Source organism: Chroicocephalus ridibundus, chromosome 4 (assembly GCF_963924245.1).
Source record: "Chroicocephalus ridibundus chromosome 4, bChrRid1.1, whole genome shotgun sequence".
Lineage (NCBI taxonomy): Eukaryota > Metazoa > Chordata > Aves > Charadriiformes > Laridae > Chroicocephalus > Chroicocephalus ridibundus.
This window is the reverse complement of record NC_086287.1, coordinates 63,600,774-63,619,181: the sequence shown is the minus strand read 5'-3', so window position 1 is coordinate 63,619,181 and position 18,408 is coordinate 63,600,774. Positions and strand designations below refer to the sequence as shown.

The following is an 18,408-nucleotide window of genomic DNA, read 5'->3' as shown; positions in this document are numbered from 1 at the left end:
CCTGGCCCTATTATTTTCTGTTTCGTTCTTTTGGGACTTGGCAGCACAGCTGGGCGCAGGGATGCAGGTTAGCTCTGCCCCTCTCTGAGCCAGACAGGCATCAGCTCCCTCCTGTTCAAAAACCCTGTAACGGGGCGAGCCCTGCTGAGAGAGAGGACTCATTAGCACAGGCACAGTGTGGGCTAATGAGTCTAAATAGCTTCTGGAGGAAGCTGGTGGCTTTCCAGCACACAGAGTGGGTGGAGCGCTGTACCTCACGGTATCAGCACCTCCTTCACTGCCTCTGGTTTGCTGAAGCACACATTTCAGTGGGAAAGGGAAGAAAAATTGATAGATTTCTAATTGCTTGCCCGTTCCTTCCACAAACAACCCTTCCCCGGAGCCTGCAGATTTATCACAGCTGAGAGGGAATTCTGTGGCAGCTTCTTATTAAAATATTGGCAGCCTATTACTATTCCTTACAAATGATGCAGATGGATCACCGACTGAAACAGTGCTGAAAGGCAGCTCTGTCTGAGGTGAAATGCTCTTTGTCCGTCAGTGCTACCTGCACTTTCCCTCACCGGAAAGCAGATTTTAAAATTTTTTTTTAATTTTGCCTACCTCATCAAATCAAGATCCTGAAAGTTATTTCAGAGGCTCTCTTATCTTTTAACAAATATCTATGGTCTGTAGCTGTCCTGACCTTGAATTGGTTCCCCGTGCATTTCTCACATCAAGATTAGATTATTGCGGCTCCCTCCTGACAGCCTGGCCTGATAAGACCCTGTACAATTTCCAGCTGGTGCGGAATGCTGCTGCCAGGCTCTTGTAATAGAGAGATGATCTCCACATTTCACCTCTGTCCAAAGTGCAGTGTTATTTGCCAGTTAAGCAATATATCGACTTGAAGAGCTCCCTATTAAAGATGAACTGCACTTTTTATCCACACTCACGCACGTGTGTGCTTTGAGAAGGGAGATGAAAGCATGGGTAGGTGCTGACTGCCCCGTGTAATGGTGATAGGAAGGGCACTTGGCACCTAACCTCACATTACCTGCATTACTGACAGATTATTTGCAGCTCACCTCTAAACAGGAGGGCATGAGTCCAGCCTATTTTTTCCTGTATCTTTTTAATTTCCTCACCTAACCGTAAAAACCTGAATTGACATCAGCTATGCCTGTAAGGTCCTGGCCGTCCTGCCCCAGTGACTGAGAACTCCTGTATTTCACAAAATTGGATGCAGGAGATTGCTGCCGTCGGGGGTGGAAGCAGGAGGTGCTCTGTGGCTAAATGCAGCCGTTGCTGTACCCCGCGCTACAGAGCTAAGCTTGCACACAGCCTGCTTTAGCAGACGTGTGTAGATCAGGAATCATCATATGCCATACACCACAGTGTGTTACTACAAACACTGTGAAGCTGCAGGAAACCACAAAATGCCAATTGAAAAAAGAGTGTCAGGGGACCTTACAGGAGAAAGAGGTGCAGGGGACGGTTAAAATGTGATATTGTGCACGATCTAATAAAAACCAAGGTGGGTAAAGGACTTCTTTCCTTCTTAGCATTTAGATATTCCTTTTTTTTTTTTTCCTTCTGTATTTAAATATATTTTCAGCTTCTGTGATTGGTTAGAAAAAGGAGACTATGTTTTGGTAAGGAAGCTGTTGATTTTCTTGCTTGATTCGTTTTTCCTTTAGAACTTTAAATTTTTACATCCTTGATGCTTGAGGCATATTGAGGAAGAGAAGGAACCGCATGTGTTCTCAAAAAATTATCTTCAGCAGGCTGACCTGTTTCCTTCTTGCTCCACATAGGCTAAATGAGCCTCTTCCCCCCCCAGATGGAGGGCTTAGTAACCCCTCTTCCAGTTTGCCAAGGGATTGGTGGATTTTTCCATTATGAGAAACTTTCAAATCTTTTTAAAAAGACATGCTCTAGTTTAAATAAGTGTGGTGGTTATTGGTTGTTTTGTTTTGTTTTTTGTGTTTTGTTTTTTTTTTTTTTTTCCAAATAGTGATGAGACTTAAAGGCAAAAGTGAATTCTTCAGGCTTTTTGATCTTTGATAAATCTGTAAAACACCGGGGATTGAGACAAGGTGGATGCTTCTCTCCTGTGCCTCACTGGCTCCAGAGGACACCCAGTCTTGGCAGCACTGAGCTAGAAGCTATGTTAGATTCAGTATTGCTGCTTCATGATCGTACAGATGCAGGTAGCATGAGTCTTCTCTGAAACTGAATTTTGCTGTCATATCCAAGAGGGGTTTTATGTTGTTATCTAACTTTATATTAACTGGGAAGTTTTTACCTGCCATTAGCTGCAAAGGTAAAAGTGAAATACCACAGGGCTTCATGGAGTCACTTCTCCCTCCTCGAGGTCATAATTCTGGAAGGGAGGCGGGATTTTGTGTTGCTTTTGTTGTTTGAACTTTAAGAGTGGAGAGGGTGGTCAGTGTAATACACATGTTAGTCATTGGTGAGACTCTCCATCCTTTGGGATTACATCAAAAAGGAACAATGCGGTAGGGAGAAGTTAGTAAAAATAACGTGGAGGTGCTTTGCATTAACCTCCTTAGCCCAACTTTTGCCAGTTTGTGTTGCTTTCACAATCCAAAGAGTTCTCCAAAATATTAAAAAAGCAAAAAAAAAAAAAAAAAAAAGCTTCTAAGCAGATGAGCTCAATCTGTTTCAAGAAATATCATGTTCACAAAGCATATGCACAGTACTCCAAATAGCTGATTTCTTTTTAGCAATGATAGCTCTAGAATGCCCTTGACCTTCCGAAGAGGAGAGATTTGTACTACTGCAGTATATAGGATTTTAATATTAAAAGAGGTTAAATAGCAGAAAGTGAAAAGCTCTTTGCTTCCTCTTTGGTAAGAAGTGAGCTAATGCCAGCAATTTCCATGGCAACTACAAACAGACCGTCCTGTTCACTTCCATGTTATAAATAAAACAAAAATATTCTCTAAATTACATGCTGTGCCTACATGTATTTGCTATCACTATGTTCAGCAGACACTGGGAAATATTTCTGTACGTGATTTGTTAGGAAAGATTACAAGGTTTATGCAAACTAAATAGTCTTGGTGGGCTATGTTCCTTTGAGGAAATAATAAAAATAACCTCAAAACAAAGCCATACTTTTCACTGCTGATATTCTCTGAGTTTTGCAAATAATTACAAGTCCAAAACCGATAACTTACCAGCAGCTGGTGTAAAACATAATAAAACTTGCAGCAGCCTAGTTTTAAATAGGAACAAAAGAAATTTTAAAAAGGGTAGGTGATGACTGGGACTTTTGCCTTTATATTTCTGATGGGGGACACACAATGACTGGAAGGACAGTCGTTTTGGTCTTATTTTTGTACAGATTGCAATAGACCAGGCCTACCTTGTGTGCTCTCTCTGTTTTCTAAGTCTAAAATACAAGCTATTCCAGTTCACAGTAATTCTTTAGGCGGGCAAGTTTTCATCCTGCCTTTCTTTAGATCCATGAAGTGGTCCTTCCCATGCGTACAGCTGCAGGGCTCAGACAAGGCTTTGGAGCAAGGGACAAAGCACAAGAACTTCTTGTGCAAAAGTAGCTCAAGAACTTTTCTTCGAATTCCTCAGCCCCAGCTGGCATTCAGTCAGAGGGCAAGCCCTGCAGAGGCGTCTGGGGTACTGCTCACTCACAGCACTGCTCAAGAAGCGGACATCTGTTTGTTGAACGTGGGGTGACCATCCCATATGCGGCTTTCCAGCCATCAGAGAAGGGTTGGGAGATGTGAGAAGAGCTTTCTGAGCTACTTCCATTAACTGCTCCTTGAGGCCTGAGGTGACCTTGAAGGAATAACCCGTACTGCTAAAAGCAGAAAGATGCCTGAGGCTGAACCTGTTGCTCTCTGTAGGGTTTCTGCTGGGACTGCCCTGTCCATTTGCAGCTTGTTCAGAATTCAGCACTGCAATTGCTGGCTGGCCAGAGCCATTAGGATCCTATTGTGCTTACTTGACGTCCTGTCTGCTGGCTGAGCGTGGGTGTCCAGGTCACTTGACATCATTGGGTTTTTAAAGCACTTGTGAGTACTGGCCTTGCCTCTTTTCACACCCAGGTTCTCAGGCTGTATTATATCAGCAAGTACGTGCGCTCACATCTGGATGCTGAGTTAGCAGGAGATGTAGATGTTGCAAAGGAGACTCTTGTTTCCACTAGTGCCATCAAATTATCTGTCTCCTAACTTAACATAAAATATTCAACTGATTGGCCTGTCCTGTTGCTTTCAGACAAAAATATCTAAAAATGTATTATCCTTCTTGTGTATATGAACACTTGTTTTTTCAATCTCTTTCTTACAAAAAGTTGTTAAGTCAGGTTTGGTTGCTGAACTTAGTTGCAGTTTACTGTGTTTGTTTATGTGTAAAGAAGGGCACAGGTAGATACAGGTTTATTTTTGTATCATGTATTTTAATTTCTGTTAAACCTTCCCAAGGTTGAACAGAAACTTGTAAATACAGCATAATAAACACCTCAGAATAGCAGGGAGGATTTAATAGATTCTGTTTATTAGAGATTATTTTTTTTTTCACTTACAATTGCAAGCAAGGTTTCTAATTACAGTACAAATTATTTCAAGCGTATTTTGCTCCGTTAAAAATCTGTGTAGTGGACAGTGCTGCACTTGAATCAGAGCTGGGAATACAGCCAGAAATGTGACCCCCTTGATCCTCCCACTCTGAGATTTTTAAAAGCACAATTGAGGGTGAGGTGGAGGAGGAAATGTCTCCATTTTCTGTTATTGAGTGTTGAATCCTGCCTTATCCCAGGCTTGGCTCAGCCACCTCAGGTTCCACCTTCCCCTTATTTACACTGGAGATCCCTGCTATTTATACAAAAAATCTCTGCAATGCTCTTGGAATTATGCTGACAAGTTTAACTGCTTTTATAGTGTCAGACATACCTTATGCCAGTCTATGAGTTTACAGTGATTTTTAACTTTAAAGGAATAGGGAGATGGCTGAGGAGCTTTGTTAGAGCCATACATTCAGTAGGGAAGGACCTTTCCATGTTGTTTACCTGTATAACATGAAGGAACCGTGGTAGGGATACTTGCTGTTTAGCCAAACTGGGGTCACTTTTGGGGCTTTGTTAGGGTTTCCAGTCGTGCACCTTTATGCAGAAGATGCTCTGTCACACCAGTCTCAGTAGTTTGTGTGAGGTCGGTACTCTCCTGATGCTCTAAGCATAAGTAAAGGAGTGGGAGAGAGGACAATATATTTCAAGCAATGATTTGGGGGGTTACCCAGCACAGACACAGTTATGCGTAGGGTAAGAGATTTCAGATGTGGCTCATACCCCATTCCACTACTTCTAAACCCATCATCAGGGCCCTCAGGGTGTTAATAGGCCTTGATAGCTCTCAAGCCTCACCTGGGACCCACACCCCTGCCGGGAATTCCATTTTAGCTCAAGCCTGGTCCTTCAGGCTTTTCGTGACCTGTGCTGTAGGTGAACCTGCTTCCTGGGTGGGCCTTGGAGCTACATTGCAGGTACCTGGTCTCATAGATGGGCAGCCTGAATGTACTTTGTAGATTGTCTCTATGCCTGTAAGTGTCCCTGTCTCCTGGATGGACTTTCAACCCATGTTGTAGCCTTGTTTCCTAGCTGTGTCTCCACTTGTTCCTGACTAGATACCCTGTTTGGCCCTCAGATCTGGTGCACCACCTGTCTGGTCTTGAACTATCGATGGACTATTTTACCAGTACCTGGCTCTGCCCACCATGTTCAGACTTTCTGTCACTGTCCCCCATTGGTGAGGGCACTGCCTGGGCTAGGGTCACTCTTTCCTCCCGGGCTATCCTTGGAAGCAGCTGTCTCTCGCTGCTCCCTGATGCTGGCTGTACAGAAGTCTTTGCTATCGTGATGTCTTACCTGTCAGTCCACAGTGACCTTGCCCTTACCAAAGTGCTGTCCCTCCTAGCCTTGAGTTATGCCTCCTGAGGGACATCTACCATAAACTAGGACCTCTGTGTCTAACTTCCCTGAACTTCACCACAGTTAGAAGGGGTAAGAATCTCAGGACATGGTTTCTCCCTTCCCCCCGGCATTGTCACTTCTCTTACAAGACCAAGCATTTCTGTATCTCTTGCCCTGGAGTCAATGCCCCTGGACATAAGGATATAGCAGTGTGCCTGGGCTGTTCCTCCTTTGCCAGGTAACAGTGTTTTGTTATCCCCTCTGTGGAGTTCTCTTCTTTGCATTGTGTGGTTGGGGAGTGGAAGGGATGTCTGGTCCTTTATCTTTTTTTGGAAAGATGTAAGTAATTGACATGTCTCAGTGGGTATCAGGGGAAAGCAAAAAAAAAAAAAGGATCCTTCAAGCCTCTCTGGTTGCTAAGAGACAGATGCTTCAACTTTGAAAGCCTCCATGCATGCAGGGGATATTATTCTGGCAAATTGGACTTTCAAATCTGGCAACAAGGGAAAAAAAGGTGATGCCCAAAAAATAGAGGGCATTTAGGTGATTTGATTTCAGACATCTGTTCTCCTTTGCTAGGAGGGCAGGGGGCTGCTCCAGTTAGTGAACATATGTGACAACATTATGTGTAATACGTTTACTTGTGAGCGTTTTGCTCCTATGCTCACAGCTTGGCCAGGTGACCCTCTTTCTCCCCTTCTTTCCAGCCTGGTTAATTTTTAACTCAGCTTTTGTGTACAAAGCTTGATTGTGTAGTCAGGCCATGTGTGGCACTGGCTTTGAAGCCCGGAACAGGTTTGCATGCAGATGGATTGGATGATCGAGTAGTGGTTTAAAGTTTTATACCCACAGGACCAGCAAGTCTCCCTTGCAAGAGCCTTCTGCTGACTGGCACAGGAGGCCAAAGCACAGAGCCTCTCATCTGTGGCATTTGCGTCTGGAAAAGCAGCTGCCTTTCTTGGTTGCTTTGTTGTAGCTTCTCTGACTGCATAACTTTCTTCAAAAGCACTGCTGTTTATTGCCCACCAAGTAAAGCTTTAGGAAAGATGCTGTAAAGGCTGTGACCTCGTGTTTCTGTTTAGACTCCCTGTGTCACACGATGGCAGGGGGATAAATGCATTGTTGCTGTCACCAGGCCTGGCATGCGCATGGCACAGTTTGGAAAGGGGTGCAGGCAAACCTTGGAGCTCCGTGTGCTCTCCTCAGTCTGTAAAATGGGCTAGGAGGTTGGTGTGTGCTCCAGACTGATACAGAGAAGCCATGGTGCTTTCATTGCCATTTCTGTGCTGCAGGATGTCCTACTAGCACACTGCTTTGCTGGCGTGCCCTGGGCCACTGCTGACCATGCAGTGCTTGCATGACCTTGTCATGCTAGTTCTACAGCATGTGTTTGCAGAGCAGTAAAGAGGAGGATTGGGATCCGGGGCTGTAGCTGCTAGTGCTTGGATGCAAAGTGTTGGCAGTACCAGCTGTTGAGCCTGCAAACGGTGGTTTTCTCAGCCATGGGTCACTGAGGGGTGCTCCTGAGTGTGGTGTGCTTAATTTGAAAGCATGGAAAGGATCCAGAGTCTCAGAGGTGTCAATGTGAATTCTGCCACTTGTGCAGTATTAAACACCTACATCAGGTACAGGCTTTGAGTTCAAAGACTTCCCCTGGTTGGGTTCTGGCTCAGACATCCACCTTCAGTTGTCTTCTTAAAGGCACAGGAAAAGACAAAAACAAATAATCATTTTGGGGACAAACCTTTTAGTAGGGCCTGTTGCAGTAGGACAAGGGGTCATTGTTTTAAATAAAAGGGCAGATTTAGACTAAATATAAGGAAGACGTTTTTTACAATGAAGGTGGTGAAACACTGGAACAGATTGCCCAGAGAGGTGGTAGATGCCCCATCCCTGGAATCATTCAAGGTCAGGTCGGAGGGGGCTCTGAGCAACCTGATCTAGTTTAGTTGAAGATGTCCCTGCACATTGCAGGGGGGTTGGACTAGATGGCCTTTAATGGTCCCTTCCAATCCAAACTATTCTATGAATTATATTTGCAATATAAAAAATAAAGAATGTCGAAATATGATATTGTAACAGTACCTAAGGTTTCTGTTCCTTATGATTGCAGAGAATTATTTAAGACCCACCTTCTTCTTTGCTGGCCCTTTTGAAGGCGCTAAAGACAGTAACCACGGTCTCGGCGGAGGTCCTTTGGAGGACGAGGTTAGCTTAGATGGACTAGGGCTGCTCATACTCTGGGAGCCTGTTCCTGCTTACTTCCTAATGTGCCAAAAGGCTGGGGGGTGTGGGGGGAGCAACCTGTGAGGAGACTGCTACCTCCATTCCTTTTACAGACTGCTACTGACCCTCACTTGTAGGCCTGCCTGACATCAGCAGTCAAGCCTGTACCTGCTTACTGTCTGTTTTGCTTTTGGGTGAGCATGAATCAGATCCAGGCTGGGAATCACACCAGATTGATCTTGAGGTCGAGAGCTTGTGAAGCTAAGTGCAGGCCTTCTCTCAGGCTGGTGCTTCAGCCAGGAGTAGAGCGATTGTTAGTTTTACCATTGCTAAATTTTTGAGATGTTGCCTTTACGCATCTCACAAGATCACAATAGCTTTGGAGAATGACCAGTATTGGCCATCTAAACTAGATGCTTTCTAATTTATTTGCTAAACACAACATAAAAGGTAGAAAATACATTAAAAGTTAAAAGGAGAAGATGAACGAAAAAGGGAATAGGAAGGGGGGTTTTGAACTTTAGCCAGTGTTTGTGATTAAAGCTGAAGCAGAGAGCTACTGTCAGAGGCCCTTCCCGAGCCAGTTTCCTTTCAAGATCAGGACAAAGGGTCAGCCATGTCATGGTGGACCAGATACTAAAGGAGGAGATGAATATCATAGGCTGTGTGGTAGAGTTCACGCTTTTCAGGTCACCTGTCCTCATGGGACTAGTGTCAGATAGGATAGTCTACAAAGTGGTGACAGACCCATCCTGTTGCTGTTTTGCTCGCTAATTTCCAGCATACCCAGTTTGGGCTTGTCACTCTGGTCCCTGCCCTTCCTGTTTACCAGGTGTGATCTAAACTCAGCCTTCTCCGGGCAGAGTCCCTGACCTTCCTGCTTAGGTAAATTAAACCCATCAATAAATTGCATTGATTTTTCTGTGCTAAATCACACAAGAGGCTGATTTTCATTTCTGCTGGACAATAGACAGTGCATGGCCACATGTTCAATCTCACTCTTGATGCTGTCCTTACTGCGCAAAGAGCTCTGCATTTTCACCTGGAGAAGAACCAGCCCAAAGTATTCTAGTTTTCCAGGAAATTAAGACTCAGAGCCAAACTTTTTAATGCAATCTCTTTTCCAGCTTTTTTTTTTTTTTTTTGCTTTCCTCTGCTGCCTAATTGGAATCGCCTGTCAGTGTGCATTCCTAATAGACTTTTCTGAACACAGCTCCTGAACCCTACGTGGTAATGTAAAACCATTGCTCTGTGCTGTCTGTAACAGATGGGAAATGTAATCTTCTGGGTCCTGTGACAGGGTCTGCTCATTATTATATGAACAATGAAAGAAGAAATGTAAAATGTGCAACATACATTTATCTCCTGACACCTTGTTTAAAAGGCAAGGGGCCTGATTCTTACTCACCGTAAGTGCTGCTGGGAGCACTTTGGTGTAAGAGACCTCCAAGGAGAATTGCTTAAAATGACTTTTTTTTTTTTTTTTAATACTCTGTAAATTTCTCTCACCTTAGGCCTTTTAATCTAGCTTGTCATTCAGGCAGCTTTGAGTACTGGCATGCATTTATCAGAGAGTAGGTGACAAGGTGATTCCCACAATTAAGTGAATCTCAGGGCATTTGTTCTCAGAATCTCTTTAGGCTGAAGTTTTTGCTTCTGTCTCAGACCTGAAGAAGATCTGCAGGGCCTTCTCCAGCTGCATCTCTTTGTGTGTGAGGTTTCTTCATTTAATTTTATTTTTTTAAAGACATCTCTGCCTGCCAACCTGCCTCATTCTCATACATCCGAGGCTGTACCAGGCAAAGACCCGTAAAGGATACTTTTACTAGGGGAAACATCTTTGCTTTTCATCTTTTGACTGAGCATCTGGAATCTGTTCTTGGGATTCAAAGAATCTTCTGATGGAAGTGGATCGTCTATAGATTTTTCTAGACAGTTTGTGTATAGTTATCAGGTCCATGATGTTAAAAGCACTGGTGGCTCAGACCAGCAAGACTTACTAAATATCAAGCAAAGAAGCCTTAACTAAAGCTAAACAGACCAGACAACTAAAACACTGGTAATGCTTTTTTTTTTTTTTTTTTGCACATTCTGCAGGTACTGAAGTAGGTTGAATGACAGCCTTCAGAGAACTGAAAGAACCTAAGTTCCTGTTGGACAATGCCTTCCCTCTTCTCCTTCTTTGTGTCCTTTTCTGCCTCTGACCTGTCTGCTGGCAGCAAGCCAGGTATAAAGTCCCTGGTATCCGATCTTCTGCTATCCTCTTACCTTCCCTGCCCCTGGCATGCAGATCATTATGCTATCTGACCCTGTTTGAAGTTCCAGTGTGATGGACTCCATTTCCCTATCAGGCCCGCCAGTCTAGCTGGTTTCAGCATTTCAGCAATCTTCTGTGTGGGTTGGTGCATTAGCTGTAAGGAGTGGAGTTTCATGCTGGAGCTATTATGCCCTACTTATTTTTAATCCCTCTCCATCATCAGCACCTTTGCCAAGAATTGGAGCCGAGCTTCGCAAGCACTGCTTTGATCTTGCTTGCACCTTAGGTAACATCTGTATCAGCATTTGCATATTGATTCCTGGTGGAAGGGTTCACAAGCCAGATTTCGTTTAAAAAGCAAGAGCTGTTTTCCAATAATAATTCCTTTGTCTACACACATGGACACTCACATACACACACACGCTTGGGTTTTGGACACGCTTACAGCAGTTCCCTCCAATCCCGCGGTGTGTCCTTGTTTTATGGGACAATGAATGACACTGGATTCTGACCAGGAGAAAGGAATTCATCCCAATTTCATTTGAAGATCTTTTAAAAACAAACATGGCTAATTTGAAAGCCCAAGCATTTAAGTTATCAGAAGCGTTTGACTCATCGTATTTCTTAGTCTCAGCCAAAGCCCACATAGTAAAGTTGCTGTGTAGGTATTAGCCCTTCCCTTTGCATCTCGCTATTTTGCCCAGGATGAAGCCATAAACATTGTTCCTTTGAGTCCTGTTTCCAGAGGGAGGTAACACCTATTGTGAAAACTGCTCTTTTAGGGTGGTGCTGACTGCAGCCAGATGTGTATTACAGTGCCACCACAGTTGTGCTATGACATGTCACATCTCATACTGGTAATTAAAGAGTAGACTGTCAGGTCACTTTGGTATACTGAGCCATGTTTTACCTAAGAGGGTTTGATAGCTATCAGCCCCTCCATACAGAAATCAGCAGATCATTTTTAAAGCTTTCCCTTCCCCCGTTTCCTCGTGTTGCTGAGTGTTTTTTTTCTAGTTACTAATATAGGAGTGTTGGGGAGGAGGGGAGGGAGAATGGCATAAACCCTAGCTGTTTGTATTTCATAGATCTAATTACTGTATCTTGACAGGGAAATGTATACAGGCACGTGAATGTATATTAGAATTAGGCAAATACAGCACAAATATATTTGTGTATGTCCTTCCAAATGAGTTAAAACGACTGAAGTTTCAATGATTGATTTTCTAGTGTATGCAATTGCAGCCTGGCTTATTGGTTTATCTGTGAACAGCTGAGCCAGTGAGGTTTTATCTATCCATAATTTCTGCAGAAATAGAAATTGTAGCAAATATACAGTAAATAATTATCCATGAAAGTGTTTGTACAACAAATGATGCTATGGCCTTTCTGAAATCTACTTGTAATTTAGAGTGTTCAGAAGGGAAAAGTGAGAGCGTGGATCTACACATAGGTAGTGACAAAGTTGGGAACGTGCACTGTCCCTCACCTTTGACAGTGTATTATTCCTATTGCTCTGGCAGAAAAGCAATATCCTTTTCCATTCAAGATTCTGAAACATTTCCTAAAACTTTTTTAGGCTTTATCCGTTCTCATCCCTTTTGGGTAGGGGGTGTAAAGACAGTCAGTGTTTTTGCATGTAACACGAAGTGAAGCTGAGGAACTCCTTGCTGCGGGATGTACTAGTTGCTGGAAGTTCATATGAGTTTATGGGGAGACTGGACAAGTTAATGGACAAGAAATCCATGCAGATTTATCAAACACCAGTGAAGCACCTCTGTCTCTGAAAGTCTGAGGCTCAGGCTGCTGCTGATGGGAAGAGTGTTCCTGAAGTGTTGTAATGCCCTATATATCTGCTCTAGGCCACTGATGGAGGCAGGTTACCACTCTTTCCAGTACAGCCTGTCCATCCTTGGTCCCTGTGAGGGAACTGTGAGGTCTATTTGTGAAGCTGAGGTGACTGAGCTGTTGTGCCCAGCCAGTACACACAGGTCACTATGCAAGGAAATATTTTAAATCTTGCGTAGCCCCTTCTGGGGGCAGGTTTAAGTTCTCTCTTGGATCGAGGCAGACATGAACAGGCTATTTGTGAGTGAGTTACGAAATACAGCTTGCATTCCTAAGCTGATCCGTTGCATGTTTAAGAAAAATAGAATAAAAGTGATGAAAATCACTGCCTTGGCTTGCAATTTGCAATCAGACAAAAGGGTTAAGGTCTTGGAATGATGATGTGTTCATCCAGCTGCAGTGCATATGCAGACACACATAAAACATGTCAATGAATATTTTATTCATATTGAAATATCAACAAACTCCATGTGTTGCACAGATAACAGGAGGGACCAATGTGCCGAACAGAGGTGCCTTGTTGTCACTCTTTAGGTTTGATTCTACCCCATTTAAAGCACTAAGAATGTTTTTTGCTACTGACTTTGGCAGACGCAGGATTTCCATCCCAAAATATCAAACTGCAGGAATTCAAGCACCTATCCAAGCACCAAGCACCATGGTCCAGATGGGAAACAGAATGTTTCTTTTAGTGATATACAGAGGTGAGGTATTCCTAATGGCTCAACAGCTTAAATTTCCTCTCACGTATTCTAACAGCAGGGAAAAAAAAAAAAAGGAACAATGGAGCAAAAGTAGTATGTTGAATTAATAATACAATTTATACACTTAAAGGAATTTAAAAAATATCTTTCCATAGAAATTACTTCAGAAATACATCAGAGGCACAAATTAGGCCCTCTGAGGTATGAGTAAATGTGAGGATGTAACACATGGTAATCGAGTCATGTCACTTCATAGACATGGAGGTGATCAAAGCATTAATAAAAACTCCAAGGTCACCTTGAATTGAGGATTCAGTTTCAAGTATTAACTATTTCTTTCAAACACTTACCTTTGGCTTGTAAGACTTGCAACGTCTTGGGAAAATTTTGTCACTGTGCATGAATCACCATTATTTCAGAGAAATATAAGGCTGAGTTTGTGCCTATACGGTGCACTTGATGGAGCTGACCTAGCCTATGTGGGGCTCTGAGCAACCCCAGCTGAAAGGGTAATAAGATACAGTAAAGGGATGGATAAGGCTGATCCTCCAGGATTCCTGGCCCAATTCTTTTCCTGCATCAGACATAGACTGTTGCAAATAGAGACAGCTAAACCCTCAGGATTTCCAGATGGCAGAAAACTGTGGGCTTTTTCTTTTCCGTTTTCTCTCAGTCTAAAACAAGCCTTCCTCAGTACTTCACGTGAACCAGAAAACCTAAGAAAAGTCTGTTTCAGACACATCAATACACAGTGTTTCCGAAATGAAATATGCTCCCCAGATGCTGCAGCTTCTCAGAGAAATTGATGATCTTGTCAGTTCTGCCACTGGTAGCAGCTGCTTATGTCTCAGGATTTTTGGCTGGGTTAGAGACAGTGTCTCTCTAGCTTTCACAGTCCCAGCTCTCCATCAGAGACCAGTCCACTTGGGCCGCTCGTCTGGCCCGCAGCTGCAGGCTCTGGTGTCACAGGACCACCAGCTTTGGGGCAACCTGCAGGAGGAATCTAGTCCAGGGCTGGGCCAGCAGCTGGTGAGACCCTTTGAAACCTCTGAGTCCAAAGGCCCGAGGTCCCATCCCGTGGCCATGACCTGGAGATCAAGGCTCTTCTGCCCTTGAGTGATGTGCTTGGTGCCACGACCCAGAGCTGGGGCCTCAAGAAACCCCATCTCCTTAACCCTGACATGACCAATCTCATGAGTCGCTCCCAAATCTGGAACTGCGCACTGGTTTCCCCAGTTCTGGGGCCATGGGCTTTCCATAGCATCCGAGTGCAGGTTTCTGCAATGGGTTGTTGATGCAAAGATATTTTTGACAAAATGCAAAGGGCTCCATCAGATGTAATTACAGTCTCTTGGCTATGATGTGATTCCTGATTAACGTGGGGAAGAATGAGACAAACCAGACAAGCCTGAATGCTTGACTAGAACTAACCAGGAAATGCTTTGTTTTCTTGTGGCAAATTTTGAGGAAAGTAATAAATACTTCTAATTTTTTATAGACATAATTTGGTGAAGAACTTTTCCTGGGAAACTGTGAGGACTTTTTTTTGTTTGTTTGTTTTTAAACTTTTGTTGTTTTTGAGGAGAACCCCATGAAAGTGTTGAATCAAAATCTGCTCTGGGAAAATGGATTTAAAATTGGAAGACTTTCTGAATTAATCTATTTCCCTTGAAGAGGTTTTAAGCTTAGTAGAAAATCCAATTTTCTGTTGAGAGAAAAATATAGTCAATTGTTCTGGATTTTGGGCTAGCTTTTCGGTTCCCCTGGGGTGGAATAGTACAAAGTAATCTTAATGGCTATCTGAAAAGTGAACTGAGAATTTCTTTGTGACCAGGAGGTCACCTGGACAAGAAATCAAGGAGAGAAGGCTAGAGCAGGAGACTCTGCTGATTCCTGGCTGGGAAGATCGTGTCTCAGAGACTGTTTTTGTAGCTTGTTGTTTCTCTCTGTGTGGCAAAACTTCACGCTGACAAATTGCAACTTAAATATGCCCCCAGTGGATGATTACTAAGTGTGGAAACATTATTTATATTTTCCAAATAATTTGAAACAAAATAGCCCCTGGCTAATGAAAAAGGAAAATTCACCACCAAATCCCCTCAGTCCTGTTAGGTGTTCCTGCTCGAGGGATATCATGATCTGCACAAGGACGTGGTCCTTGCAAGAAACAGAATAAAGTGCCTCTGTGCTGCTGGTGACCTCGGTGGGAATTCCTGGTTGCTGGAGAAATATTGGTCTGTGCCTATGGGGGAGGCTGTTATGTGCCCAGCCTGCTCTTCTGACACAGTACTAATGGTTGTTTGTAAACACTTCCAGCCTTGGTGGCATAGAGGCTGCAGAATCATGTCAGATATTAATTACATTGTGAATAAATACGGAGACAGAAACTCTATTTTTATCACTAGTGAGGTAGTGGATATTTAGTCTACTTTCCTCAGTACTGCTTTTCATCTTGGTTTCGTTGCATCAATAAGGGCATTCATTAAGCGATTTTGCAGACTCCTCACAATCTGAATTATCTTCTAAGATGCAGCTACTAATGTAGCCTATAAAGTAAGCATATAAAGTAGGTTATTTTCCATAAAAGAACATTTGGGGCATTCCTACATTTCCAAAGGCTTTCCAGAACTCATCTTTGCCCTCACACAGATTATATGTGTAGATGAAATGAAACATGATTATATACTGTTGCATGTACAGCATGCATATTCATACCTACTTTATGCCATAGATTTTTATAGCTGTTAAATTTCCTTTTTATTATATTTGATTTGCTAAGATGAAGGCTTGTTTTATCAAAACTAATTACATGGTATGTATTTAATGTTCTGTCCCTAAGGTTTTCATAGTAATAAAATTGATTGTCACTGATTAAAATGGTTCTATTACATCAGCTTAATGTCACTTGAGGTGAATGCGGTATTAGAAAAACGGCCGTTAAAAATGCTGAATAGGAAACACACAGGCAAAGATTAAATAATGAGAAAAGATTTTTTTTTTTTCAATGGACACTTTTTAAAAAAGATGATTATGATCAAGAATTTTAAAGCATTTCACTTGGCAGGGAGAGCTACCTGAGATGTATACAAAATCTTGCTGCTGTTATTGCTTTTATGCAACTCACTGGATTACCGTTCTCCAGCTCCTAGGTAAATGTTCAATACGTAACCTTAAAAAACAGACTTGGTCTTCATTTCTTGTGTCATTGTAGTGTATGGAAGAATTCAGGCAAATGTGAACAGTTCTGCCATGTAAAGGTAAAACTGTCCATAGGGTGGCAAAAATGAGGCTGATTTTTGAAAAAAAAAAAAAAAAAAAATCTGCCTAATGATGAAGATCCTTTATTTCTCTGTCAAAGCAAACACAGGAGGTAATTAAGGTTTATTGTGGGGGGAAGGAGGGTAAAGGTAAAAGGAGGAGTCAAAATAGGGGAGACTGGGAAAAAGAAGAGACCATAAAGAACGAGTCAGTATAATCTGTGCATTTTTAAGGTGAGAAGTCGAGCTCCTTGGGCTTCCTCCATTCCTTTTTAGGTTATAAAATATGGAGAGTATAACAATTCTCTTTGCTTCTTTGATATTATAGCACAGCTCTTTCAGACCCGTGTGTGGCTGCACTCTCAGAGAGTCAGTACCCTCATGATGTGTTACAATATTTAGTATTTTTTCTTTAATCCCAACTTCCTGGAGTCATGTGACCAGCTGAAAGTCTGATTTCTCTCTCTCTCAAAACCTGTAAATGTGATTAGTATTTAGCTACTCAAAAGATGAGTAAGAGGAACTAGAAGGATGTCACTTTATAAAATTTGCATGAATTTTAAGCTGCTCCTGTAGGTCAGTGTCTCACTTCAGAGCAGCTACCCAGAACTTTCCACATCCTCTCCTGTGATGGAATGTTTAATGAATTGAGAACTATCTGACCATCATCCGTGCTTCCTCTCTCCCTGCTCTCTGACAATTTTTTTCAATAATTCCATATTCTTTTTTTCCGAGGCAGCTGCTGAGTGTTAGTACTTGATGTCATTTGCAGCTGCCTGTCTTTTGTAAGAAGACTAAAGTGTCCCACTTCGCTTTGACTTGAACTAAATACCTTCAGAAGAGTTCAGTTGTATGGTTAAAACTGAATTTTGCAGAAGGGGCAACAATTTTTCCTTTAGTTTGAGGCTTAGAAACATGGCAGAGCTGGAATGTGTTCTGCAAACCATGACTGGGAAGTGGCACAATGTAACACCAGAAGAAAAATCTGGGAGATCTGTGGGAGGAGGACAGGAGAAGGAAAAGTCCTGAAACCTGGGAGCTTACAGAGGAAATCCATAAATATATAGTAACAATGGAACCATAACAACTGAAGCAGGTAGTTCGTCTTTGAGATTTCAGTGACAGCTTCCTAGGAATAGTAAATTCATCTGTCCATAAGCTACTCAGGAAACACTTTGGACAAAAGTTATTCTTGACTTAAAAAGGCATCTTCTTAGGCTTAATAACTCTATAGGAGATGATGACCAAGGATTGGGGAGTGAGAGTCTTAACCCCAATATTGTGAGATGACAACTGCTGTGCAATATACACAAGGAAGGAATAAACTTCATCCAAGGCAATATGAACCTTTTCCTATAGGGATATGCTTTCAAAGCTTTTAAATGGTGTGTACACTTTTATTTCTTCCCCAGTCAGTTTGAATCCATCCTTGACATTCCATTAAATTGACCGGGAAATGTGAAGACAGTCATTTACATAATTCCACCCAAAACATAGCTTTGGTACTGGGCAGCAGGACCTGATGTTCAACAGCTGTATAAATCTCAAGGTCTTAAAATGTTAAGAGAACCCTGGACCAGGCAAACTTCCTCTCTTTCTGGTTCATGTTGTCGGATGATAAAAGGGTTCAGGGGGAGAAATGGGACATATAGGTATTTTGAGAATATTCATACCATCTTTAGGCTTCTAATAAAGGTACCTAGTTTATGAGCCTACACAGGCTATATATTCCATGGAGAGCAGTAAACTCCTAGTTTAGCTCTTAAATCACCTCTGGATGTAAAGTAGCCTAATCAAGGCATTCAGATTGGGTGCCTAGAAGTAGGAGGTAGGGATGCCTGCCTTGGATTCCTCATATTTGTGAGTTTCGCATAATATTTTCAATGTTTAACAAGCAATGGCTCTGTTAGAATCCAGGAGGAACCAGCATGTTGTTTTCCAACGACAACTGGCAACACAACCTGTGGGAGGACCACAGTGTCTTGTTGCGTGTTTCACAGTATACTGAATTTAAGTATCTTAGAGCATTCAAACCTGGGATACATGTGTAATATCCAGTGAAACGATAGTTATTCTTGTGTTTACAGAGTTAGGGAAAACAGACAGGAAGAGACTGCTGGGAAGTGGGAAGGCTGGCTGCTAGCAGTAATTGCCAGCTGTGTGTGCACAGGAAAGGGCAAG

General features: G+C 42.6%; 1 long non-coding RNA gene across 2 annotated transcripts in view; it reads left to right on the top strand.

Moving 5' to 3' along the window:
• The first annotated feature begins 1,369 nt into the window (after positions 1–1,369).
• Positions 1,370–18,408, top strand: part of LOC134514689 (uncharacterized) — a 102,015-nt gene continuing 84,976 nt past the window's right edge. For both annotated transcript variants that reach the window (XR_010070771.1, XR_010070770.1), the window contains exon 1: positions 1,370–1,516. This is a non-coding gene — a long non-coding RNA (uncharacterized LOC134514689). The remainder of the gene's footprint in view (positions 1,517–18,408) is intronic.